The 19566-nt window shown below is 47.1% G+C and overlaps 1 protein-coding gene and 1 long non-coding RNA gene across 10 annotated transcripts in view; both read right to left on the minus strand.

The window, feature by feature from the left end:
• LOC118358844 (N(G),N(G)-dimethylarginine dimethylaminohydrolase 1-like) overlaps window positions 1-19566 on the minus strand; it is a 142597-nt gene that overhangs the window by 95553 nt on the left and 27478 nt on the right. The window lies entirely within an intron of this gene.
• LOC127911980 (uncharacterized) lies at window positions 2312-3472 on the minus strand. Of its 6 annotated transcripts, XR_008079935.1 has the most exons (5): window positions 3351-3472; window positions 3119-3176; window positions 2888-2945; window positions 2714-2829; window positions 2312-2656 (listed from the first exon to the last, which is right to left on the minus strand). It is a non-coding gene; the product is annotated as an uncharacterized LOC127911980 (long non-coding RNA). The 6 variants fall into 6 exon arrangements; XR_008079934.1 differs by lacking the exon at window positions 3119-3176; XR_008079936.1 differs by lacking the exons at window positions 2888-2945; window positions 3119-3176 and adding an exon at window positions 3003-3060.

The raw sequence follows: 19566 nt of genomic DNA on the forward strand, positions 1-19566 counted from the left end.
CCACCAAGCTTTTAACACTTCCTCCCAGTGACCACCGAATGCAGCCAATCAGAGTGGTACGGTGGTAAACCGGTAGGAGAGAACAGTCGTAAATCACAATGCTCTCAGTGTATTTTGGATGATAAATATATTTTTCCAGGCAAGTTTCTGTCATTATCATTCCTGGAGTAGCTCATGTTTGAAGTCAGTGGGCTGTGGAACAGCGAGCTCCACACTGAGAGGACCGCGGAGAAGGGCTGATGGGGAAAGCAGGTGCTCTGACTGGGGCAGCAGCACTGCCAGAGAGGGGGCCTGACAGAGACTCTGTGGAGCTTCTGACCAGCGTTACGCTATATCTGTCCATCTGTCTGTCCCACTATATTTCTCAGTATACCTGTGTCTGTCTGCCCCTCTAGCTCTCTTTCTCTGGCCTTTATTGTCTGCCTGTCTTCCGTTCAGCTATGTTTTCCTGTCTTGGCTGTGTTTATGTCTGATGGAGGGAGTTATGGCAGAGGCAGTTAGACCGGGAAGCAAAGTAGCCAATAGGTTTCAGGCTTCAACGCAATGATGTCATCCTTATGCCTTTCTCACAGACAGAGTGGGAGGTAAATGGGGAGTGTTTGGGGGAGTGGTGGGGATACGGTCACATCTGAGGGGAACACACACACAGACACACACACACACACACACACACACACACACACACACACACACACACACACACACACACACACACACACACACACACACACACACACACACACACACACACACACACACACACACACACACACACACACACACACACACACACACACACACACACGTCTCCGGGAACATGAGTTGCACCATTTACAGTGTATGACGCCATACACAGGCCATGTGTGTGTGAGGGGGTGACATAATGCAACAGGTCCTATCTAAGTTTATACAGAAGGTCAGCATTGTAGGAGTGTTTCTGTAACGCAAGCGCCCAGCTATCCCACCAATCCTAGAGGAGTATGAATGCTGGCTCCCTACTGCAGTACAGCAGCGGTGAGGTCAACTTCCAGGTCATATCTCAGAGGTTTCACATTCTTTGAAATTATATCTACAATGTTTACGGCAGCCTTATATCGTTACCACACTCTCAAAGCACATTAAAAGCATCTAGTCTTGGACACGACCACGCCCTATGACAACAAAGCAAAATAGGTTTTCTGTAACACCTCTTTAAGTTCAGCCTAGCCAAGTTATTACCGTGCCAGTGCAAGACATTTCCTGCCCCGCTGCAATGATGATGCCTACTCTACGCCTCCTCTCTCTCACTCTAAGGACCATTAGCTCCTTGGTAAATAAGGGGCTCATTTACAACCCTCTATTATACACATAGAGCGAACCACAAAGCACGGCAGCGTTCATTATGTATTCATGAATACGGCCGTACGTCGGGCACGCACACAATTAAAGTCCTTGTGTAGATGAAATGGAAGCTGACACGACGAGAGAACATATTCCTCAGAGGCCTCAGAGGCCTGGTTGTTGAGAACCTGTAATGGAAGTCTTGTGCGGGTATCTGGCTTTGTTCAATACAACATGTCAAAGTGTCAGGAGCCACAACGAACTGCGTCCATAAATCTCGCTCTGCGGGCAATATATCAGCATCTACCGGGGGAGCAAAGCAGAAAACAGTTCTAGGAAATACACAAAGCTCAACCTTATCTATTTATTTTCCTCGAGTCTCAAATAAACTTTGGCTGGTCAGTGTTCATAGTAGGAGTCGTAGCACATGTGGTGGTAATGACCATTCCCGGTCAAGTCGATCTCATCCTGTAGTAAAGGTAATAAAGTTGTGAATTCCATCATTATGAGACACTTGACAACTCTTGAGTATGAATGAACACATGAGCTACATCCCGAAAGTTTACAGAGCGAGTGTGAGTTTGATGTTACTGTCGGTCGGGTCAATCGGATTCCTAACGAGTTGTGACTTTTAGATAATAAGGCGGGCGGCTTAGAGTCTTTGGAAGTGACACATCTATTCTAGTAAAGGCTATTTTTAATCCTTCGTTTGCCCTCAGAAAAACGTGAGTCGGGTATGACAGGCTCTACTAAAGCGTGGTTGGCAGTGTTGCTCTGTTTGTCAGAGCATGAAAGGAGGAAGGATTTATCTTAAAGCGTCATTAATCCTGACAACAACAAAAAAAAAAAACATTCATTGAGAGAGTAAAGAGTGGATTGAGTTCATCTTTCATTACAGAAGAAATACTTTACAATTGACATAGATTTAAAAGCATTAACATGCATTGTGCGTATGTGTGTGACCATCTATCAGTTACACATGCATGTCAGTACATACACGCAACCAGTAGGTCACATGGGAGAGGCGTTGTGCCGTGAGGTGCTGCTTTATCTGTTTTTTGAAACCAGGTTTGCTGTTCACTTGCGCTGTATGAGATGGAAGGGAGTTCCATGCAGGTATGGCTCTGAATAACATGTACATTTCATTGAATTTGTTCTGGACCTGGGGACTGTGAAAAGACCCCTGGTGGCATGTCTGGTGGGGTAAGTGTGTTCTGGACCTGGGGACTGTGAAAAGACCCCTGGTGGCATGTCTGGTGGGGTAAGTGTGTTCTGGACCTGGGGACTGTGAAAAGACCCCTGGTGGCATGTCTGGTGGGGTAAGTGTGTTCTGGACCTGGGGACTGTGAAAAGACCCTGGTGGCATGTCTGGTGGGGCAAGTGTGTTCTGGACCTGGGGACTGTGAAAAGACCCCTGGTGGCATGTCTGGTGGGGTAAGTGTGTTCTGGACCTGGGGACTGTGAAAAGACCCCTGGTGGCATGTCTGGTGGGGTAAGTGTGTTCTGGACCTGGGGACTGTGATAAGACCCCTGGTGGCATGTCTGGTGGGGTAAGTGTGTTCTGGACCTGGGGACTGTGAAAAGACCCCTGGTGGCATGTCTGGTGGGGTAAGTGTGTTCTGGACCTGGGGACTGTGAAAAGACCCTGGTGGCATGTCTGGTGGGGTAAGTGTGTTCTGGACCTGGGGACTGTGAAAAGACCCCTGGTGGCATGTCTGGTGGGGTAAGTGTGTTCTGGACCTGGGGACAGGGAAAAGACCCCTGGTGGCATGTCTGGTGGGGTAAGTGTGTTCTGGACCTGGGGACTGTGAAAAGACCCCTGGTGGCATGTCTGGTGGGGTAAGTGTGTTCTGGACCTGGGGACTGTGAAAAGACCCCTGGTGGCATGTCTGGTGGGGTATGTGTGTTCTGGACCTGGGGACTGTGATAAGACCCCTGGTGGCATGTCTGGTGGGGTAAGTGTGTTCTGGACCTGGGGACTGTGATAAGACCCCTGGTGGCATGTCTGGTGGGGTAAGTGTGTTCTGGACCTGGGGACTGTGAAAAGACCCCTGGTGGCATGTCTGGTGGGGTAAGTGTGTTCTGGACCTGGGGACTGTGAAAAGACCCCTGGTGGCATGTCTGGTGGGGTAAGTGTGTGTGTCAGTGCTGTGTGTAAAATCTGGAATATCCAACACATTGTTTCTTATATAAACAAGAAGTAATACAGTCAGTCTTTCCTCAACTCTTAGCCAAGAACATTTTTTTCCCAACAGTTTGTTAAGAGCTGGCAGCAAGCTCATAGGTCTGTTGATAAAACCAGTAAAGGCCGTTTTGTGATGACTTTGTCTTTCTGACCATATTTTCATGACATAAGCTCTATACAGGGCAGACCAACAGGCGCAACCAATGGACGGGGTGGGGGTGGGGGTGGGGTGTTGGGGGTGGTGATTTTGACGACGAACAGACAACTTGAAGGAAGTGGGTTCAGAACAACATAACCCCGCAAAAAGATATACCAGCGACCCTGGAGCAATTTTGGTGAAATGCTTTGCTCAAGGGTACATCAACAGGTTTTTTTTTTACATGGTCAGATCTGGGATTCGAACTAGTGACCAACGCTCTAACCGCTAGGCTACCTGCTGCGCCTTGTTTTACAATGACAAGGCATTGTAACCGCAAAGCGCCATGCTTGAGCATGTGTCTGCATGTGTAGAAATAACTTACTGTATTACACTATTATCTGACTTCTGCTTTGGGCCAGACAGTGCCAGTCTCAATGTGAGAGACAGACAGAGAGACAGACAGACAGATAGTCAGCCTTATACTTTCAAAGACGCTCCATGACATAACGTCTGTCAGAATGACTTATCACGTCTTCTGATAAACTCAGCTCTTAAATATCCTAAACAAAAATGCGACTTCTACTGAGTTACAGTTCATATAAGGAAAATCAGTCAATTGAAAAAAATGCATTAGGCCCTAATCTATGGATTTCACATGACTCTTTATGCTGTTATGGTGACTGTATTACTGGCACACCAGTGGTCACAAGTTATGAGCCCAGTGAAATTCCAAGTGACCGTTTAGTCATGGTAACTATGATTCTCCAAGTTCTGATGCTACTGATGGTCATTAGTCGCCTACCAAACTTGCTAACTGCCTGGTACTCAACACTCCATTGTCCCTCTAATCACTCTGTCATCAACGCAAATGTTTAAAAAATCAAATATCACATTTACATAACTCTTCAAAACCTTTAGTCTGAATATTGTTGAAACACCTTGGGCAGCGATTACAGCGTCAAGTTTTCTTGGCTACGACTCTACAAGCTTGGCACACCTGTATTTGGGGAGTTTCTCCCATTCTTCTCTGCAGATCCTCTCAAGCTCTGTCAGGTTGGATGAGGAGTGTCGCTGCACAGCTATTTTCAGGTCTCTCCAGAGATTTTTGATCAGGTTTAAGTCTGGGCTCTGGCTGGGTCACTCACGGACATTGAGAGACTTGTCCCGGAGTCACTCCTGCATTGTCAGCTGTGTGCTTAGGGTCGTTGACCTGTTGTAAGGTGAACCTTCGCCCCAGTCTGAGGTCCCGAGCGCTCTGGAGCAGGTTTTCATCAAGGATCTCTCTCTGTACTTTGCTCCGTTCATCTTTCCCTCGATCCTGACTAGACTCACAGTCCCTACAGCTGAAAAACATGCCCACAGCATGATGCTGCCTCCACCATGCTTCACCGTAGGGATGGTGCCAGGTTTCCTCCAGTTGTGACGCTTGGCATTCAGGCCAAAGTGTTAAATCTTGATTTCATCAGACTAGAGAATCTTGTTTCTCATGGTCTGAGAGTCCTTTAGGTGCCTTTTGGCAAACTCCAGGCGGGCTGTCATGTCTGGCCACTCTACCATAAAGGCGTGATTGGTGGAATACTGCAGAGATGATTGTCCTTCTGGAAGGTTCTCCCATCTCCACAGAGGAACTCTGGAGCTCTGTCAGAGTACCCATCAGGGTTCTTGGTCACCTCTCTGACCAAGGACCTTCTCCCCCAGCTCCATGAATAGTCTTGGTGGTTCCAAACTTCTTCCATTTAAGAATGATGGGGCCACTGTGTTCTTGGGGACCTTCTTAGGGACCCACTGTGTTTTTTGGTACCCTTTGCCAGATCTGTGTCTCGACACAATCCTGTCTCGTAGCTTTATGGACAATTCCTTCGACCTCACGGCTTGGTTTTTGCTCTGACATGCACTGTCAACTGTGGGATCTTATATAGACAGGTGTGTGCCTTTCCAAATCATGGCCAATCAATTGAATTTGCCACAGGTGGACTCCAATCAAGTTGTAGATACATCTCAAGGATGATCAATGGAAACAGGTTGCACCTGAGCTCAATTTCAAGTCTCATAGCAAAGGGTATGAATACTTATGTACAGTAAAATAAGGTATTTTAAAAATATTTTTAATACATTTGCTAAAAGTTCTAAAAAACGTGTTTTGCTTTGTCATTATGGGGTATTGTGTGTAGATTGATTATATACCTTTTTTTATCCTCATAACAAAATGTGAGAAAAGTCTAGGGGTCTGAATACTTTACAAATGCATTGTATATTATCACTTGTGAATGATACAGTAAGACAAGAAAAAAGTGCATGCCTTTTTTTGCGACTTTTTCAAAATCATAGTCACACACTTCATGTATTCTAGCCCATAGGCCTGTAGCCTATGTTTTGAAAAGGTTTGTCTCACAACCAAATAGTTTCTTTAAATGAAGCACGTTTAATCTGCCTTACAACCGTAGAGCCTCACTGGCACTAACATGAGCAACGCGTGGGTTTGGCGAAGATCATTTTCACCAGGATAATGCACCTATATATAAATAAAAGCATAATCACATTTTTGAGAATGGTGTTTTCACACTAATTGATTGTATTTTGGAACATTACCAACTGCATTACCAACTGCATTACCAACTGCATTACCAACTGCATTACCAACTGCATTACCAACTGCATTACCAACTGCACCAACTGCATACCAACTGCATTACCAACTGCATTACCAACTGCATTGTTGCACTTATAGCTTTTAAACGTTATTTTTTTTATGCTAGTGGTTGTATACATTTGGCATCTATCGCATCCCACAACTTTCGCAGACTATGTTTGGAGTATTTCTTTCTCGCACAGAAGGTCAAGTTGACCAATAGAATAGGTCACCTTTTGTACTATGGGGGATAGTAGATTGACATAGACTAGTTGATTGTGCTGTTTGTTAGGCCTACACATCTTGTTGGCTGACGAAAAGTAAATGTGTACAGTTCTTCCAACATCTTCAGTATGCGCCTCGGGAATTGGATAAGGACGCGCACAGTTGCGTCCCAGATGTGTCCATCTTCACTTGTAGCCTGTGAGAAGGACCCGATCACATGACGGCCACTGGTTAATAAGAATTGATATATCTGAGAGAGTCATGTGAGTCAGAGGTGCTTTGGGGCACGCAGACAGGAAAAGGGAATTATAATTATTATATCCAGCCCAAGGGCAGAACGGCCACTGGCCTCAAAGGGCACAGATTTTTTTTTAGGGTGCATTATGGCCACACAAAGGGGATGCCACCGGGACGTTCGAGGCTTGTCAACATCACTATCAGAGCTACTGATCCTCATGCTCAGGCATCCACATTACAGTGAGCTGACTCCCTGGTGTCTCCAGAAGAGCGTAGTCACAGTTTAGTCATGTAAATCTGTCCTGGCTCTGTGGCTCAGAGTACAGTTGATTGATATGACTGATACTCTCTGCGGAGCACTAATGCGATGAGTCCACAGAGTGAGCTATGACCCACTGCTCTCACCAGGAGGAATCACACCAGAGCAATCACACAAACCCAACTCAAATAGAAAACACGCAGACACACACTCTGGCGCATGCACGCACACACACGAACCCAACACGCGCACACACACCCCGTGCTCGCACACACAAACCCAACACAAGCACACACACACACCCCGCGCTCACACTAGAGCTGGGACGTTTTGATCTTTTTACTGACTCAGATATTTTTGACTCGTTCAGTGAAAATAACAAATATTTTGATTAATTTAGTTCATTTGAGTCAGCAATGCCCAGACTCTGTCTTATCTGGTGTCCTGTGTGATCTTAAGTATGCTCCCACTAATTCCCCCATCTCTCTCTCTCCCCTCCCGGAGGACCATGCCTCAGGACTACCTGGCATGCTGCCTCCTTGCTGTCCCCAGTCCACCTGGCTGCCCCCCCCCCCTGCTGATCCAGTTTCTGCCCGCGGCTATGGAACCCTGACCTGTTCACCGGACGTACTACCCCATCCTACCCCATCCCCACTACTCTCTCTCTCTCGACCTCTGAATGCTTGTCTATGATAAACCAACTGACATTTACTCTTGAGGTGCTGACCTGTTGTACCCTCTATAACCCTCTATAATAATCTATTTGATTTGACCCCTGATCTAGCCTTAATGGCCATGTACTCTCTCCACTGGCACAGCCAGAAGATGACTGGCCACCCCTCAGAGCCTGGTTCCTCGCTATGTTTCTTCCTAGATTCCTGCCTTTTTAGGGAGTTTCTCCTAGCCACCATGCTTCTACGTCTGCATTGCTTGCTCTTTGGGATTTTAGGCTGCATTTCTGTATAAGCACTTTGTGACATCTTCTGATGTAAAAATAGCTTTATAAATAATTTTGATTGATTGATTGACTGCCGTGATGGTGAAAAGCACAAAACTATTTGAACTGCAACCCCCCAAACGATTCGCTCTCGAGTTTGAGTTTGTTGAGCAAAGGCTGTGTCTATTTAGGTCCTATAAGGCTGTGTCCATCATAACATTCAATAATTAATTCATTGCATTCATTCTTGCACCATGAGATCAATGATCAGTTGCAGCTGCAGCCTGCGGGCATATGTGACCAACTGTTGTTGGTCAGAGCACGTCTCTGGAGCCGCTGAGCGTGTATCAATCCTGCCGTAGGACCCATTGTGGCCAGCAGGTCAAATTAACAACTAAAATGAACAAGTCACTCCGAAAACTAATCATGACTCGAGTCAGTAAAAAGAGTCAATCAAAAAGGCAGAATCGTTCACAAACTGCACATCACTAGTTCGCACACACACAGACACAGATCGCACACACACACAGACACAGATCGCACACACACACAGACACAGATCGCACACACACACAGACACAGATCGCACACACACAGACACAGATCGCACACACACAGACACAGATCGCACACACACAGACACAGATCGCACACACACACAGACACAGATCGCACACACACAGACACAGATCGCACACACACAGACACAGATCGCACACACACAGACACAGATCGCACACACACAGACACAGATCGCACACACACAGACACAGATCGCACACACACAGACACAGATCGCACACACACAGACACAGTTCGCACACACACACAGACACAGATCACACACACACAGACACAGACGCACACACACAGACACAGATCGCACACACACAGACACAGACACACACAGACACAGATCGCACACACACAGACACAGATCACAGACACAGATCGCACACACACAGACACAGATCGCACACACACAGACACAGATCGCACACACACAGACACAGATCGCACACACACAGACACAGATCGCACACACACAGACACAGATCGCACACACACAGACACAGATCGCACACACACAGACACAGATCGCACACACACAGACACAGATCGCACACACACAGACACAGATCGCACACACACAGACACAGATCGCACACACACAGACACAGATCGCACACACCCACCCTATAGCCGCCCCGTCCTCTGAGCCCCTGACAAGTCTGCTATAACAGGGCCCAGGGTGAGAGACTAGCCCAGGGTGGGTGATTTCCCCCGCTACACAGTCTGATTGCCCTGCACTAATGACACAGATCCATCCCTCTACAGTCACCTGCTGAGGGGAAATGTGTGTGGTGAAATGTGTGTGGTGGGTTATGTAAGTTACAGTAAGTGTGTGTGTTAGGTTAAAAAAAACAAGTACAAAAAGTGTGTGTGTCTCTGTGTGTTTGTGAAAGTGTGTCTGTATACTGCACTGATGGCGTGGCGATGACTTATCAAACATGCATGTGTCTCCTGCTGCTTGGACCCCTGGCAACAGTCCCGGCGGATGAGCTCTTATTGTTGGTCTGAGCCGCAGAGCAATTAGATTAGTTTACACTGAGCGCTAAAGACGCGGAGGAGACTGTCATCCTTTCAGGGCCAATTTCCCCATGGCTCCATAGTCTGACCGTCTGACAGACAGGGGCTGTGTTACTGGCAGCAATAACCATACCTGGGTTCAAATACTATTTGAAATCTTTCACATAATTTTGGTGTTTGTTATAATCTGCTTATTGTACCATGTGGGCTGGGTTTGCACTTTTGTGACTTTTCTATTGGTTCCATTAAGCCACAGGCAAGCTCAATGAAGCTACATCATTTAAAATACTATTTGAACCCAGGTCTGCACGGTACTGTCAGCTCTAACCAGGGCCAGATGAAAGGAGAAGGAGACAGGTGGCTCATGTTGCCTCATGGTTTCCGGTCAGGCACATCACCAACCACAAGCGGTTGGAGGCCCCCAAATCCCCTCCAGAGAGGGTCTGCAGCTCAGATGACACCCTATTCAGTGCACTAAATAGTGAATAGGTGCCATTTGGGATGCAACCAGGATGATGACTACTCTGACTCTGCGGACAGATGGAAGGAACACCAGTAGCGCTGTTCGTCTCCCAGGGATCGGCCACGGTGCGAAACAGTGAAATGCATTAATATTTTCCAGTAAGGCGAACCAAACAAAACCGGCGCTATCGAGTAAATAGAGTGAAACGGACGGGTCGGCCCTATCGGGAAGATAACACAACCTACCCGAGAATCCATGGCCCCCCCACACACACACTCACTCCAAAAAAATATTTCCCAACAACATTGAAGTCTTTTTTTTCCAAGAGCCATGCCAACAAAACACTTCATCTGAAGCACTTCAGAGGCCCAAGCATCCCCTCATCGGATTTAGTTTAGAAAAGAGATTCACCTCTTTAATAAACTATTCCCTGGAATATTAAATAAACAAGCTCCTTAGTCACATAACAGTCAGCACTTACCCCGTGCTACGTTCCAAATCCCACATTTTTATCAACACGTCTCCCCTCTGCCCCCCCATCACCCCATCAAACCAAACACACACCCCTGCTATGCAGCATATGGCATAACAGCATTAACTCCTAACATCTGAACTAACATCGTATCCTGGGGGATTAGGGAATGATCCTAGTCAAATACCTGGGCCTGAGGACACACCTCAATGTGTCTACATACTGTCCCAGATCCATCCACACCACACGACTAGGGCTGCCTGTGGTTCAAGCCCTCGCAGTAACCATAGCATGACCCTTCACCTTCATGGTCACTGTGATAGTAATCACTGCTGACTGTTGACACTGTGTTTAGTGGTACTGACACACTGGCAACACATATCCGGCCAAAATGATTCTATAATATGCAATATACTGTATGACAGGAGATCTCACGACTCGAAGCCTGTGTGTGTTTGAGGTCAGCAGGGCAGACAGGAAGAGAGGTGTTGGTGGGATGGTCGGCCCTGGCGAGCGTGAGAACAGACTGAGTTGTCGAAGTTATACCCGACCGTGACACCCGGGCAGTGGTGACACATGTATCCTTTGCTAACCCTACTGACCAGCCCTCTACAACCCATCCTCGTGTTCCCGTTTGGGTGTTCCCATGTGTGTTCAAGTAGCCTATGTGCCAGGCAGGCCCTCTACTACCCTACTGTCCCCCTACAACCTGGCCCACTGCACCTGTGCACCTCTCACAGGGCACATTCTGGCACCCGGCCCGAGACACACTCAGTCATCCTACGACCTGCAGAGAATCTAGCAGATACAGCAAACCTACACACATAGGAAAATGCACATGGTAATCCATGCGTGCACTCTGACCTGCACTCTGACCTGCACTCTGGCCTGCACTCTGGCCTGCACTCTGACCTGCACTCTGGCCTGCACTCTGACCTGCACTCTGGCCTGCACTCTGACCTGCACTCTGGCCTGCACTCTGACCTGCACTCTGGCCTGCACTCTGGCCTGCACTCTGACCTGCACTCTGGCCTGCACTCTGACCTGCACTCTGACCTGCACTCTGACCTGCACTCTGACCGGCACCGAGACACACAAAAATGCGTACAACAACTGAGAAATATCTACCCTGTTGCTGAAGTATTCAACAACAACATCATCGGACCAGCAATGTCTGAGCACCTTCAGATTGGAATCAATGAAGTCCGTGAGCACAGTGCTAAGACGTATTGACAACCAGACGGACAGAACAGCAAGCTACAGTCCTTAATCTTACAGCGTATTCCAGAATTTAAATCGTTCAACGGAAGGCCACATCGTCGGCGCATTTATTCCAGGAAAGAAACTATCAAATAAATCTGGTCGTTAAAGCTGTGTGGGTTTAAAAATGACAGAACTAGAGTACACTGATGCTTCAAAATGCTGCTTTGCCCATTTCATTGCATTACTCTGATAAATTGGCCAACACAGTGAGAAGGCATGTCATGTGATGCAGTGGTCGGCCCAACAGAAGCGTAGCTACACCACACATTCCTTTCTAAATTATTTTTTGAAAGGTCGTTTTTTTTTCTCCCAGACCTCAAAATGTGTCTTCTGATGTGATTTAAGCATTAACATGGGACTCAGAACATCCATTTTCACTGTGTCTCTATGAATAATTGTAATATTGAGAGAAGAAAAAAAACTGGAAAATACTAAATATAATTTAAAAAATGGGGCCCTTTAGAGTTGTTTATTAACCATTATTTTACAAGGTATATTGAAAACACATCTCTTGTACACCAAGGACAAGGGGAAGAGTTGCAGGGTAGAGGAGAAGAGAAGAATTTGCCTATTTGAAAGCTTAAAATAAATTCTAACTCGTGACATGTTTGAAGTTGCTCGAAAAGGTTGCAGGCCCCTGGTTAGACTATAAACTCCCTAACACTACAAAGCCTATCAATCACCACAGCGATACACAATAAATCACAAACGAGACAAGGCACAACAAAAAGAAAGAGTGATGATGAAGTACAACTTAAGGCGGCATCTCAGCTCAATGAGCCAATTCACTTCGCGTTCTGTTCCTGCCAAGAGACTTTTGATTCAATGTTGGCTCAGTTTAGCGAGGTGCCTTGAATCTCGAGTGCCAGGCGGGCAGGGGTTTGCATTGGCTGGGTCTGGTCCCGTGGACTCTGTGTGTCCTAACCAGGGGCGCAACTTTCACTGGGGATGGGGACATGTCCCCCCCCACTTTCTGAACTTGAGACATCTAGTGACCCTTTTGGTTACTTTAGATTATCACAGGTGTCTGTAATCATCTCTGGCCCTCTGTGTGGCCCTCTGTCTGTCCCTCTGTGTGGCCCTCTGTGTGGCCCTCTGTCTGGCCCTCTGTCTGGCCCTCTGTGTGGCCCTCTGTGTGGCCCTCTGTGTGGCCCTCTGTGTGGCCCTCTGTGTGGCCCTCTGTGTGGCCCTCTGTCTGGCCCTCTGTGTGGCCCTCTGTCTGGCCCTCTGTCTGGCCCTCTGTGTGGCCCTCTGTGTGGCCCTCTGTCTGGCCCTCTGTCTGGCCCTCTGTGTGGCCCTCTGTGTGGCCCTCTGTCTGGCCCTCTGTCTGGCCCTCTGTGTGGCCCTCTGTGTGGCCCTCTGTGTGGCCCTCTGTGTGGCCCTCTGTGTGGCCCTCTGTGTGGCCCTCTGTGTGGCCCTCTGTGTGGCCCTCTGTGTGGCCCTCTGTCTGGCCCTCTGTCTGGCCCTCTGTGTGGCCTTCTGTGTGGCCCTCTGTGTGGCCCTCTGTGTGGCCCTCTGTGTGGCCCTCTGTGTGGCCCTCTGTGTGGCCCTCTGTGTGGCCCTCTGTGTGGCCCTCTGTCTATCCCTCTGTGTGGCCCTCTGTGTGGCCCTCTGTGTGGCCCTATCACATGTAAAATATATGAAATAATTGAAAAAGATGGTTTTAAAATAAAAAGTAGAACGACAGCTGTAAAACATTATCCTAAATATAAACCATCAATTTAGTGAATTCCATTGGTGTTTAATATGAGGGTTTCAGCATGACATATCCTTTAAATATTTTTTAAAATATGTAAATATGTATTTGTTGTCAATGTTTTGACGTCAAACTGGTGGCAGCTCTGAAAAAAGTCAATTAGTTGGAAGAGTTGCAGAGTTAATTGAAAATAATGCCATTGTTGATTTGATGCTTTTTTCTCTCTCATTAATTAGGGTATTTTCTCTTGAACCACATGGTCTATCGACTAGAAGTGAATACTATATATGAATGAATATGTTTTTAAGCGATTCAAGTATACATTTCCAAAGTCAGGATAGATTGCCATAGATTCTGTTAAATACCACCTTTTTGATTCTGCCAACTTTGGTAAATTACCAGCAGCTTTGCAACCCTAGCTGGAACGTTCTACATTACCGAGGCTTGTATTATCTTGTCCTCTCAGGCGCCTATCCAAAAATATGACTGATGGTGATATGGCCCAATGTGTATGTGCGTAACTTAGTGAGGAATTTAGAGTATATTTAAGTGTTACGTAAGCCTGCAAGTGTGTCTATGTGTGTTTAAGTGTGTATAAGAGCACACACAGTAGTGTGTATCAAATCAAATTACAGTGAAATTCTTACTTACAAGCCCTTAACCAACAATGCTGTTTTAAGAAAATACCTAAAGAAAGCAAGAGATAAGAATAACAAAAGATTAAAGAGCAGCAGTAAATAACAATAGTGAGGCTATATACAGGGGGTACCGGTGTCAAGGTAATTGAGGTAATATGTACAATTAGGTAGAGTTACTAAAGTGACTATGCATAGATAATGACAGAGTAGCAGCGTTCCGGGGGGGCAATGCAAATAGCTGTTCAGGAGTCTTATGGCATGGGGGTAAAAGCTATTTAGGAGCCTCTTGGACCTAAACTTGGCGCTACAGTACCACTTGCTGTGTGGTAACAGAGAGAACAGTCTATGACTAGGGTGGCTGGAGTCTTTGACAACTTCCTATGACACCGCCTGGTATAGAGGTCCTGGATGGCAGGAAGCTTGGCCGTGTGAGGTACTGGGCCGTACGCACTACCCTCTGTAGCGCCTTGCGGTCGGAGGCTGAGTAGTCGCCATACCAGGCAGTGATGCAACCCGTCAGGATGCTCTCGATGGTGCAGCTATAAAACCTTTTGAGGATCTGAGGACCCATGCTAAATCTTTTCAGTCTCCTGAGGGGGAATAGGTTTTGTCGTGCCCTCTTCATGACTGTCTTGGTGTGCTTGGACCATGTTAGTTTGTTGGTGATGTGGACGCCAAGGAACTTGAAGCTCTCAACCGCTCCACTACAGCCCCGTCGATGAGAATGGGAGAGTGCTCGGTCCTCCTTTTCCCGAAGTTCACAATCATCTCCTTTGTCTTGATCACGTTGAGGGAGAGGTTGTTGTCCTTGCACCACACAGTCAGGTCTCTGATCTCCTCCCTATAGGTTGTCGGTGATCAGGCCCATCACTGTTGTGTCATCAGCAAACTTAATGATGGTGTTGGGATTTGTGTTGCGGAAAGGGTTTCAAGCTTTTGCGAGTGTGTGTATGTGAGGATGTTGGTGTACATGAGTTGACTGGCCGTGCAGTCATGAGTGAACAGGGAGTACAGGAGGGGACTGAGCATGCACCCCTAAGGGGCCTCCGTGTTGAGGATCAGCTTGGCGGATGTATTGTTACCTACCCTTACCACCTGGGGGCGGCCCGTCAGGAAGTCCAGGATCCAGTTGCAGAGGGAGGTGTTTAGTCCCAGGGTCCTTAGCTTAGTGATGAGCTTTGAGGGCACTATGGTGTTGAACGCTGAGCTGTAGTCAATGAATAGCATTCTCACATAGGTGTTCCTTTTGTCCAGGTGTGAAAGGGCAGTGTGGAGTGCAATAGAGATTGCATCTTTTGTGGATCTGTTGGTGCGGTATGCAAATTGGTGGGGGTCTAGGATTTCTGAGATAATGGTGTTGTTGTGAGCCATGACCAGCCTTTCAAAGCATTTCATGGCTACAGATTCGAGTGCTACGGGTCAGTAGTCATTTAGGCAGGAACACACGCATGTACATGCTAATGCTTGAATATGAATGTTCAAATTTCTAGCAGGGTTACTGTGATACTGACTGGCATTGTTGGGCACAGCACCTCACAGCATAGTACTGGAGGCTTAGTTAGAGGCCCATTCAGAACTAGTCTATTTATAGCTCGGATCTGTGCTGAAGCAGATGTTGGAGGTGCTGTGCTGGGCTCCACACCTCAGGGGTCTAATTCACACTGGCTTAATGTTGGCATGTAAACACCAAACTCAGCCCTGTGAGTAATGGGGGTGAAGGGGTGAAGAGTTTATGATATGTTCTGCTGTCTCAGAGAGGATGTGCTGTTTAGTGCTTAAGGGCAGACATGTAAAAGTACAGTGAGTGCTCTCAGCACTTTAGTGCATTTGGAAACATATATTTTAGCGAAAGCGTAATGATTTAGCACCGACACAAGAGAGAACACGCCATTCTTAGCTGGTAGAAATGTGTTGTAATTAGCATACATTCTCACTAATAAAGCATTGATGGATGACAACAACAATCATGTCACAATAAACACAAATTCATTACACTGATTTGGTTAAAGAGTATTAGCAATGCATACGGTATAGGCATCTCTGCCTCAGTAGTTGTTGATAAGTACTGCACACAAACACTATCAATTCTATTCTGTCATCTTTTAATTGGTTAGAACACGCTGCAAGCATACAAACTCACAGCCAATGATTGAATACAACTTTACCCTAGACGTACAAAGTTTCCTTCTCAGGGGGGGTAGTAAGGTGCAGGGAGGGAGGATGGTAGTGGGCCAGGCTGGAGGGGAGCGGGGTTAACAGAGGTTACATGTGCAGCCCCTACCTGGGTGTCCCAGTATGCCATGTACTTTGAAAAGCACACCATTAATATTAATTTCCTTGGCGTGTCTCATGTACTGTCCTCTCAAGAGGAAAACAAAACCGCATTAATATTCATGCATGAAAAATGGGCAGGTCAACCGTTGACAGTTAAGGTTAGGCCTAGCCTACATTTGGTATGAGAAAAGTTGTGAGCACAGACAGAAACCACAGAAGGAAGATCTACACAGCCCTACACACACACACAGACAGAAACACACTCTCACGATCTCTGGCCCTCTGTGACTTGAATGCAGCTTTGCCAACCTGGCCCTCTTCCAGCCCCGCAGGACTTCCTGTGTCTCTCCTCAGTCCGACATGCCAGACCAGACGTTCACACACCCCCGGTGACAGTTGACCATGACCCGGTCACCCTGTGACTGAGAGGGGTTCCTGTTCGAAAGTGTCCCGCAGCTGTCTACCAGCCCAGGGGGAAGAGTAGGGGCTGGTCTGAGAAGAGATTGGTCTGTTCACATAGCACTCTTTACATAACCCAGACAGACACACGGCTGGCAGAAGCATGCAACACGTGCACCACCACCACGGCTATCACACACACACACACACACACACACACACACACACACACACACACACACACACACACACACACACACACACACACACACACACACACACACACACACACACACACACACACACACACACACACACACACACACACACACACACAGAGGGCCCTGTGTTGTCTGTCTGTCTTTAAAAAAGACAGTGTGAAGGGCGAGGGGGGAGATAGGGAGGTAGAGCAAGAGGGTGGGGAGAGAGAGAGAGAAGACAGAGATGATAGACATGAGATAGCAAGACAATGTGGCAGAGAAAGACAGTAATAGAGAAGGTTAAAACAGACAGACATTCTCCAATCTCAACCAGTGTAGACGATTAGGAATGTGTCAGTCAGTTGGGGAAGCCAAGACAACTTGACCCTGCTTCTCCCATATATATACTGTAGCTGCTGGGTATAAGCTGCTCCCCCGTCCCCCGTCCCCTTCACACACGGATGTCATGGCCACCAGAAGGAAACCAGGTCGATTCCGTACAGGAAGTCTTATAAAACTGTAGAGCGGCGGGGAATCCGCATCTGCAGCCTGTCTAGTCAAAACAGGGCCTCTCTGCCGTCTGGAGCTGGGGCTGGAGTTGGAGCTGGGGCTGACTCGGGGTGAAAAGTGCTGTGAGGGATGGCCAGGAATAATGCAGGACAGGGTGGGATAGATAAACTATAAAGAGCTCCTGAGCCTAAATATTAGGTCTCTAGGACCAGGTCTAAATATTGTGTCTATGGAGAAAAAGCAGACTTCCTCTACCCATCCTGTTCCTAAAGTACCACGGAAGTGTTATTATGACTGAGGATGTTGTGGCCTTTATAGTTGAATACTAAACTGGACATTACCAGCTATTAAAAAGGTCAGTGTCTGGTTCTGGCCCACAGGTGTGTCCATTTATGAACTATGAGATGGAGATCTGAAAGATACTCCTTGCGCTAAGGGTACTTTAGGTGTATATGAAAAGCACTGGCAATGAACAGGCCGAGAGCTTCGAGTTCCTCGGTGTCCAAATCACTATGATCCAAACATGCGCACAGTTGTGAAGAAGGCGCAAAATCTGTACCATCGAGAGCATCTTGACGAGCTGCATCACTGCCTGGTATGGTAATAGCACCGCCCTCGATTGCATGCTGCTACAGAGGGTGGTGCAGACAGCCCAGTAAATCACTGGGGCCGAGCTCCCCGCCATCCAGGACATCTATATCAGGCGGTGTGGAAGGAAGGCCAGTAAAATCGTTAAAGACTCCAACTACTCAAGCCATACTTCTATGTTCTCCATCACTCCATCATCTGCTCACTCACATTGATCTGGCCAAGGCTTTCGACTCTGTCAATCACCACATCTTCATCGGCAGACTCGACAGCCTTGGTTTCTCAAATGATTGCCTCGCCTGGTTCACCAACTACTTCTCTGATAGAGTTCAGTGTGTCAAATCGGAGGGTCTGCTGTCCGGACCTCTGGCAGTCTCTATGGGGGTGCCACAGGGTTCAATTCTTGGACCGACTCTCTTCTCTGTATACATCAATGAGGTCGCTCTTGCTGCTGGTGAGTCCCTGATCCACCTCTACACAGACGACACCATTCTGTATACTTCTGGCCCTTCTTTGGACACTGTGTTAACAACCCTCCAGGCAAGCTTCAATGCCATACAACTCTCCTTCCGTGGCTCCTTCCAATTGCTCTTAAATACAAGTAAAACTAAATGCATGCTCTTCAACCGATCGCTACCTGCACCTACCCGCCTGTCCAACATCACTACTCTGGACGGCTCTGACTTAGAATACGTGGACAACTACAAATACGTAGGTGTCTGGTTAGACTGTAAACTCTCCTTCCAGACCCATATCAAACATCTCCAATCCAAAATTAAATTTAGAATTGGCTTCCTATTTCGCAACAACGCATCCTTCACTCATGCTGCCAAACATACCCTTGTAAAACTGACCATCCTACCAATCCTCGACTTTGGCTATGTCATTTACAAAATAGCCTCAAATACCCTACTCAACAAATTGGATGCAGTCTATCACAGTGCAATCCGTTTTGTCACCAAAGCCCCATATACTACCCACCATTGCGACCTGTACGCTCTCGTTGGCTGGCCCTTGCTTCATACTCGTCACCAAACCCACTGGCTCCATGTCATCTACAAGACCCTGCTTGGTAAAGTCCCCCCTTATCTCAGCTCGCTGGTCACCATAGCATCTCCCACCTGTAGCACACGCTCCAGCAGGTATATCGCTCTAGTCACCCCCAAAACCAATTCTTTCTTTGGCCGCCTCTCCTTCCAGTTCTCTGCTGCCAATGACTGGAACGAACTACAAAAATCTCTGAAAGTGGAAACACTTATCTCCCTCACTAGCTTTAAGCACCAACTGTCAGAGCAGCTCACAGATTACTGCACCTGTACATAGCCCACCTATAATTTAGCCCAAACAACTACCTCTTTCCCAACTGTATTTTATTTATTTTGTTCCTTTGCACCCCATTATTTTTATTTCTACTTTGCACATTCTTCCATTGCAAAACTACCATTCCAATGTTTTACTTGCTATATTGTATTTACTTTGCCACCATGGCCTTTTTTGCCTTTACCTCCCTTCTCACCTAATTTGCTCACATTGTATATAGAC

The sequence above is a fragment of the Oncorhynchus keta genome, chromosome 26 (assembly GCF_023373465.1).
Source record: "Oncorhynchus keta strain PuntledgeMale-10-30-2019 chromosome 26, Oket_V2, whole genome shotgun sequence".
NCBI lineage: Eukaryota > Metazoa > Chordata > Actinopteri > Salmoniformes > Salmonidae > Oncorhynchus > Oncorhynchus keta.